Genomic DNA, 7,500 nt, shown 5'->3' with positions numbered 1-7,500 from the left:
AATATCAGATGTAAAGTTGTTAATAAATAAACATCAATATTGAAGAGGAAGTTATGATTTTATATACATTCATTTCCATTTCAAATTATTATTATTATTATTATTAGTAGTAGTAGTAGTAGTAGTAGAAGTAGTAGTAGTAGTAGTAGTAGTATTATCATTATTATTATTATTATTATTATTATTATTATTATTATTAGCCAAGCTACAACCCTAGCTGGAAAACCAAGATGCTATAATCCCAAAGGCTCCAACAGGGAAAAATAGCCCAGTGAGGAAAGGAAATAAGGAAATAAATAAACGATTTACGTAGTGAAAAAATTAAAATAAAATATTTATAAAACATTCACAACATTATAACAGACAATTAATATATAGACTATAAATCTCTCTCTCTCTCTCTCCTCTCTCTCTCTCTCTCTCTCTCTCTCTCCTCCTCTCTCTCTCCTCTCTCTCTCTCTCATGTTGCACAATTGTTCCAGCCACTATCCATTTTTTTTTCACAATTCCAAATCAAATGACAATATTTGACACAAATAGAACATAACTACCTCACACGACTGAATTATTGGAAATACTATTAAGGAACATTATTAAAAAAAAAAAAAAAAAAAAAAAAAAAAAAAAAAAACTTAATTTTAATCGGAAATTCTCCGAAAAAAGATATACTGATCACAGACGTATTTCAGTAAAATACAGGCGACCGTAATTTTACCATACCTTGTCATTATCTATTACAGGTTGGTGACCGTAATGTCACTCCTTTACGTCAATATATCCGTTTTTAAAACGGTAAATATCTGGTATCATTTATGCCATGATTTTCACCGGTTTTTACGGCATATTTTCAACAGTTTAAATCTCAGCACTGAATTACTGAAACTCTGTTAGGGAATGTCATTTGTGATGCATTGCGAGTAAAAACATATCATACAAAATTCCGGTTTGCAGACTTTTATATTCAATAAAGCCGCGTATATATTTTATATTCATTGGTGGCTTTTCCACCTCCACAGTTTTAATCAGAGTTGAACAATAGTTAAAAGAACTTTACAACCTTTTAGAGTATTAGTTCATTCGATAAATTTTTACTCTCATTTCATTGACCTTTCCAGTTTTTACCTACGTTGTGGTACAAAATATTTTTTGTTTTAGGTAAAGCAGAACAGTTGTTACAAGGGCTTTTTTTGCTCATACCCAGAAAGATTATTGTTCTCTCTCTCTCTCTCTCTCTCTCCTCTCTCTCTCTCTCTCTCCTCTCTCTCCCTCTCTCTCTCTCTCTCACTCTCTCTCTCTGAGATATTCAGTTTTGATGAGCAGGATAATGCATGGAAAAAAACCAAAAGAAATGAAAATAATCTATAACAACGCAGAAGACTAAGTGAAAAGTGAAATTTCCCTAATAATGGTTAAATGAATATTTTACTCTAAACAAAAGAAAAAGAAACATTTGTTTATAGTAATTCCAGTTCTGTTTACAGATGCTCCGTTATAACCTGTGGATTTTATATCTAAATATTTATCACGGCCTGTTTTGTAACTGATAAGCAATATATATATATATATATACTGTATATATATATATATATATATATATATATATATATATATATATATATATATAAATATATATATATATATATATATATATATATATATATATATATATATATATATATATATATATTTACATAAAACAACAACAACAACAACAAACTACAAATGAAGTCGTCCAATGCAGAACAAAGGCCTCAGACATTTCCTTATTCATGTTTCGAGTTTGGCTAGTTTTCATTACCATGTTGGCCAACTGCGGATTGGTGATGGTGGGAGGCGTTTGTCTGATCTCTTTTTGAGTGGTGAAATGGCTTGTGTGCCGCCATGAATCCAAATTCATAGCAGGACCTATAAGAATATTATTATTATTATTATTATTATTATTATTATTATTATTAGCCAAGCTACAACCCTAGTTGGAAAAGTAAGATTCTATAATCCCAAGAGCTTCAATGGGGAAAAATAGCCCTGTGAGGAAAGGAAATAAGGAAATAAATAAATGATGAGAACAAATTAACAATAAATCATTCTAAAAACAGTAACAACTTCAAAACAGATATGTCATATATAAACTATTAATAACGTCAAAACGGATGTGTCATATATAAACAATAAAAAGTCTCATGTCAGCCTGGTCAACATAAAAACATTTGCTGCAACTTTGAACTTTTGAGTTCTACTGATTCAACTACCCGATTAGGAAGATCATTCCACAACTTAGTCCCAGCTGGAATGAAACTTCTAGACTACTGTGTAGCATTGAGTCTCCTGATGAAGAAGGCCTGGCTATTAGAATTAACTGCCTGCCTAGTATTACGAACAGGATAGAATTGTCCAGGGAGATCTGAATGTAAAGGATGGTCAGAGTTATGAAAAATCTTATGCGTTACAATTCACTCTCGCTAATAAACAGAAAAACCTTCTCCCTGCTCGAGACCGGTTAACCAGCAAAGCTGCATTAGTCAGGGCCACCCATACTAGGTTGGTTTGCTGTGAGCGATCAAACAAAAACATATCTATTCATACAGTATGCATAGCTACGCGCGTGTTGCTGGTCACAGATTCTTTTCTGGTACTTATTTAATTCTATCATTTTCTAGGAATACTGAATAGTGGGCGATAGGATTCGGAATAATATACAACACACCTTACGTGTTGTAACAATCATGTTATAAAATGATAGAATTATCAAGTCTTTATTAACAGTTGAAAAGATTATATCAACATATCGCTAATTACCTTCGCTGAAAATGTCCAAATGATTCATTTATGAGGAAATTAATTTTCCTCCAAATCGTAATGGAAAAAAAATGTACATTAAACAACATCCTAATATTCCAAATTAGGAATTATACGTTTTTCTAAAGGAGGGAAAAAAGTTTACCCAATTCCCTGACTTTCCTTTTTTTAATGGAAAAACAAATTATTCTTCACAATGAACATAAATGACAGAATTTTTTTCTCTGTTAGCAATGTCTCGTTTTTTTTATATATATTTTTTTTCCTTGCTAACCTCTTTTGTTAGTTTCTATTATTAAAGCTTGATTATATGTATTGTTGGTGGAGCATTACTCAATTGGTAAAAGTTTGTAAACTACAAATAAAATACTCATTTAATTTACATTTTCTGTATTTCTAATGCACCTGTAATAAGACCGAAATGTGGTTGTGGTAGCCTATGTGATAACGCCCTTGCCTAATGATCGCCAGACTAGGGTTCGAGACCGGCTCCAACTCGTTAGTTCCTTTGGTCGCTGCAACCTCATCAACCTTGCGAGCTAAAGATGTAGGGTTTTGGGGAGCATATAGGTCTATCTGCTGAATCATCAGCAGCCATTGCCTGTCCTTCTCTGGTCCTAGCTTGGGTGGAGAAGGGGCTTGGGCGCTGATCATATGTATATATGGTCAGTCTCTAGGGCTTTGTGCTGCTTGATAGGGCAATGTCACTGTCCCTTGACTCTGCCATTCATGAGTAGCTTTTAAACCTTTAATGATGGTTATTGGGGAGCCTAAAGGTCTATTTGCTGAGTCATAAGCAGCCATTGCCTGGTCTTCTCTGGCCCTAGCTTGGGTGGAGAAGGGGCTCGGGCGCTGATCATATGTATATATGGTCAGTATGTATGTATTTATATATACATAAACACGCGCGCACACACATACCGACACACACACATATATATACATACATACATCTATAAGCAATTATCATCAAATTGCTTGTTGCAACCACCCTTATTACTCTATTGCTTGTTATAATCAACAACAAAGACTTTAATTCCTATGACAACGAGGGTCCCCTCTCCAATTTGGCAGACATAATAATAAAGCCCTACCCATTATTGAAAGAATGAACAGCGAAATTAATTGGAATATTTTCTCCAAATTTATCCTATTTCGTTGTTAGTGTTATGCGCCATAATTACCTTATTTCATTCGATGCAAACATAAATAATTAATGTACTTTTCTTTTTATTACATTAAAGGTGATGTCTGATATTCAACCCTTTGGATGGTTTAAATATACCATTATTATTATTATTATTATTATTATTATTATTATTATTATTATTATTATTATTATTATTATTGTTGTTGTTGTTTTTGTTGTTGTTGTTGTTTTTGTTGTTGTTCCCTAAGCTACACCCCTAGTTGAAAAAGGCAGGATGTTATAAGCCCAAGGGCTCCAACAGGGAAAAAGGCCCATAGGGGAAAGGAAATAAGGAAAACAGATAGAATAGTGTGTTTAGACGTACTCTTAAGTGGAATGATGATAATAGTAATAATAATAAAAATAATGATAATAATAATAATAATAAATTTTCCATGGAAGCAGAGAAGATAATACAGTCAACACAGGCTCAACTTAACACTAATGAATCAACCTGGAACACAAAAATCCAAGCTTTTTTCCCTTGGTCTTCACAGCCTGGTCTCTTTCGATAAAGTCCTGTTATTAGCGAAGGGTTGAAAAGGTTTGAAGTATACAATTACCCCGCTTCCGAAGATACTCGCTTTTTCCTCTTCCATACCTTAAATATTTTTCAGACTTTTCTTCCATTTTCTCTCTTTCTTTTCATTTCCCTCGTATGTATTTTTAAATATCTTTGGAATAATTACGGTCTTTTAGTTGTGGTGGCTTACTGGAAACTGTCCCTGACCGACAATCTTCTGGATTGGGGTTCGAGATCCGCTTAAGGTTGATAGTTTCTTATAGTGTCTGCGACATCATCATCCTTGTGAGTTAAGGATGGTATGTTTTGGGGAGACTATAGGTACTGTATACCTATAGGGTCTATCTGTCTCCTTATTTCCTTTCCTTACTGAGCTATTTTCCCTTGGCTTACATCCTGCTTTTATGACTAGGGTTGTAGATTAGCTAATAATAATAATAACTAGAGGGGCACTCAGTAGAGCGTAGACCTCCACCCCAGCACCTTATTTCTCGACATTTTCTTGACATTGATCTTGATCTTTGACCTTAACATGTATAAATTGTCTTGGATTTTCATACATTCAAATATGAACCAATTTTGAAGTCTCTGTGACAACGATGTCCAAACTTATGGCTGATTACGTGAATTGGATAGTTTGCTTTACCGTGACCCTGACCTCTGACTTTGGCCTTCCAAAATGTAATCTTCTCCAGCTTTTTACATAACAGCTAATCCCTGTGAGTTTCATAATTTTGCGATTAAATTGTGGCCAGGAAGCTCTTCAGAAACAAACACACACACACACACAAACAAACACGCAAACATAGGCGAAAACATAACCTCCTTCTAACCTCGTAATTATAATAATAATAATAATATAATAATAATAATAATAATAATAATAATAATAATACAACGTCACCAAACACCACCAAAGAAAGTTATTGATTTTCCCGTATATCAATAACTGGTTCTTTTTCCCCTTGAGAAATTAGCCGACCTTCTGGTCATCACATCCTCTCAAAGACAGCTTATCTCATGAGCAATTTATGAAGGATCCTCAAAATTACATTAAAGAGGGTTTTACACAGTCGAACGGTTCGTCGAACCCGGTTGTCGAACCTGCTTGTCAAACGGGTCGAAGAGGTGAAGTCAGCCACAAATGCATGAGGTTTGTGGACAAAGAAGCCCTGCCCACAAAAGTTAGGCAATACCAGACTTTCTTCGTACCGTTCGATGAACGTGTTCAACAACCAAATACTCGCTCTCACGTTCGAACATCACTTCAAACACTTGTCTGTCGAACCGAGTTCGACGAACCGTCCGACTATGATATCCCGCTTTAGACCTCCATGGATTCTTTCTACCTTGCGTGGTCTGTTTTACTATGATGGGATCATTCGCGTCTTCATATTTTAGAAGATATTTCATGTTGTTTCTTTATTGATTGATTGATTTAGAGTTTCCTGACATCATGACATCGAAGGTCATTCACGCCGAGTAAAAGAATATTCAATTTAAAAGGTTAAAGGTTAAAGGTGTCTGGTTTCAGTTCCAGTTCCATCAGAATAGATGCTCACCAGAACGTCAGCCGGGCAAGCCCAATCCCCTACTGTAGTGCCCCTACCACAGCAGTAACCTCCCCAGTAAACAGCTTAAACTCACGGCCCTGGGCGGGGATCGATCTCTTGCCACGCAAATGCGAGGCAAAACACGTTACCACTGTACTAGCCAGGAAAAAACTATAAAAACAAAAATATCTTTATAAAATTTAAGTAGCTCTCAGATCTGCTTCTGAAATGAATATAAAAATGCCACTAGCATAGAACAACACATCCAGCCCAAGAATCTAGGCAAGGATGAAAGCAAATATTTTTTTATAGATATGTACAGTTGAACACATGCATTCCTGGTATACCTCGCTCTGAGGAAGTGTACCCAGCCCCCTTACTACACGGAGACTTCTTGTGTATAACTCCGCCCTACACCTCTGCAATTTCTCCCTACGCTATCTGTTTGGTCACTCGCCCAGAAGTAGGTTTGAGACATGATGCACTTCTTCGTAGCGAGGTGTACCAGGAACTGCTGTGTCCAACTGTATATAAACTTATGAATATTTTATTTTCTATAATAACTCTTTAAAGAAATAAATTTTCGGAAGATTTGATATTAAGAAATCTATGACAAATCTAAATCGAAAGTTAGATTTCCCTTTCACAAATATATCTTTCTTGAGTATAAATATATGATTTTCATCATAAATTTCTATTTATAAATATCTCCAAAAGCATTAGATATCTCCATGAAAATTCAAAACGGGATGAAAATAACATACATTATTAAAATACAAGTAGACAGTAGATCTCATGACTGAATTATAGTAAGATTATAGGGAAATATCTTATGGAGCTTGGTATGAAGTCATTACAGAGGGCGCATCAGGCAACCGACCCCCTTAATGTAGGGATAACAGTAGGAAAGAAGAAGAGGTTCGGTGGAAGAGAATGCCTTTGATAGAAGGCATAGGATGTGGTGAGTCAGGCAACCGACCCCTTAATGTATGAATAACGGTGGGGCAGAGGAAGAGGAGAAGAATGTATAATATACAGTAAGTTCATACTTCATAAAATGTAGTTTGGAAAATGTTGCAAAGAAGTAAAGTAAATCGAAATTTTTTATTGAATAATGGCTTTTCCACCCTCATATTTAATAGGACTTTCGCAATAGCGAACCTTTCAACCTTTCAGAGTATTCATTTATTCGCTCTAATTTTATTCTCATTTCATCAGTGCATCAAAACCATTGACCTTTTATGCACGGTGTGTTGCAAAGCATTATTATTTTTTTCTTTTTCTTTTTTTTCTTTTTCCTTTTTTTTGAAAATAAAGCAGAACAGACAATAAATGTACTCTTTTTAAACTACACCCACTCGGTGATGTCTGCCAGTCATGGTATTGACTGTTGGTAATAATGATAAAAGAAATGACGCTATTCCTCTCTCTCTCTCTCT

This window comes from Palaemon carinicauda, chromosome 18 (genome assembly GCF_036898095.1).
Source record: "Palaemon carinicauda isolate YSFRI2023 chromosome 18, ASM3689809v2, whole genome shotgun sequence".
NCBI classification, from domain to species: domain Eukaryota; kingdom Metazoa; phylum Arthropoda; class Malacostraca; order Decapoda; family Palaemonidae; genus Palaemon; species Palaemon carinicauda.
This window is presented reverse-complemented; position numbering follows the sequence as displayed.